The sequence below is a fragment of the Crocuta crocuta genome, unplaced genomic scaffold, assembly GCF_008692635.1.
Source record: "Crocuta crocuta isolate KB4526 unplaced genomic scaffold, BGI_CrCroc_1.0 scaffold657, whole genome shotgun sequence".
Lineage (NCBI taxonomy): Eukaryota > Metazoa > Chordata > Mammalia > Carnivora > Hyaenidae > Crocuta > Crocuta crocuta.
Window position 1 is genome coordinate 934,145 of NW_027529583.1, and position 1,377 is coordinate 935,521.

Sequence of the window (1,377 nt, forward strand, 5' to 3'; positions counted from 1 at the left end):
GTGACAATTCGGTCAAGTACAATTACCTGTGGAAGTCCCTGTCGTGGTAACTTTTAACATCTCAGGTTTCCTTGATGTGTGTGCCCAGAAAAGCGGACCAAATTTTAACAATAACCAAAAGGAAATAGGATTAGAAAGATAAACTTGTTAAGTGCTGTAAGTGTGAGTGTTATTTTGCTTTATTAAAACCTCTGCTTGTCTTTATATTTGAGTGGATAATTGATAATTAATATGTGGTTGCAAATTAATCCTTACTGCTATCAAGGACTACGTGGCAGAAAAAACAGCTAACATTTCTTGTGCACTCACTGAGCCGGGCGCTGTGCTGTCTTCTACACACCACTCTTTTTCTTTTCTTGCATCCTTAGAACAATCCAGGGACTAGATACACTCCTGCACATTTTACATGGTGGAAAACAGAGGCTTAGAGAGGTTAAGTGACTTGCCCAAGAACACATAGTTTGACAGCAACAGACATACAGACGGAGGCAGATCAGCAGGCTTTAGTCTCTGTGAAAGTACCTTAGCAGTAGTCTCCCTAGAGTGGCAACAGTTACCAGAACCTGAAGTTGGGAGGTCTCCGGCTGAAGCCTGGCCCCTCCCACTGGGCTCCATCTAAGCTCTCACGTTCCTCTTCCGTGCTGAGATTCAGAGCCGCAACTTTCTGCTTGGATATTCAGTATAGGTGTGTGTGTGTACACGCATGTATGTATGTAGATGTAAGGTATCTGCTATGTGGTGTATCTATAAGGAACTCACCAAACTCCACACCCGAAAAACAAACAATCCAATGAAGAAATGGGCAGAAGACATGAACAGACACTTCTCCAAAGAGGACATCCACATGGCCAACAGACACATGAAACGATGCTCAGCATCCCTCCTCATCAGGGAAATATAAATCAAAACCACACTGAGATACCACCTCATGCCGGTCAGAGTGGCTAAAATGAGCAAATCAGAGGACTCTAGATGCTGGCGAGGATGTGGAGAAACGGGCACCCCCCTACACTGTTGGTGGGAATGTAAACTGGTGCAGCCCCTCTGGAAGAGTGTGGAGTTTAACTCAGAAAATTAACAATAGAGCTCCCCTATGACCCAGCAATAGCACTGCTAGNAACAAGGTGTAACTCCCTTGAAGAGCTTACAATTTAGGTGCGGGGGCAAGATAATGAATATATGTAAAAATATTATGTGGTCCACATTAAAAGTTGGGCAGGAATTCAGAAAGAACAGTTCGCTCAGAGCAGCCAGCCAGCACCTGACGAATCCTGCTGCACGGAGACTTCCAGCTTCCTGTGGGGCCTCTGCTACCAGCCATCTCTGGCAAAAGAGGAAGCAGGGCACAGCCTGCTCTGGCGACTGCCTGCAACACAT

The 1,377-nt window shown here is 45.4% G+C and overlaps 1 protein-coding gene across 2 annotated transcripts in view; it reads right to left on the minus strand.

Annotated features, from left to right (window-relative positions):
- SYAP1 (synapse associated protein 1) overlaps positions 1-1,377 on the minus strand; it is a 29,635-nt gene that overhangs the window by 1,399 nt on the left and 26,859 nt on the right. Inside the window, exon 9 of one of the 2 annotated variants that reach the window (XR_013334535.1) lies at positions 310-393. The exons of the other annotated variant lie outside the window; for it this stretch is intronic. The gene's annotated coding sequence lies outside the window, so the exon portion shown is untranslated. The remainder of the gene's footprint in view (positions 1-309; positions 394-1,377) is intronic. 2 annotated transcript variants of the gene reach the window in all.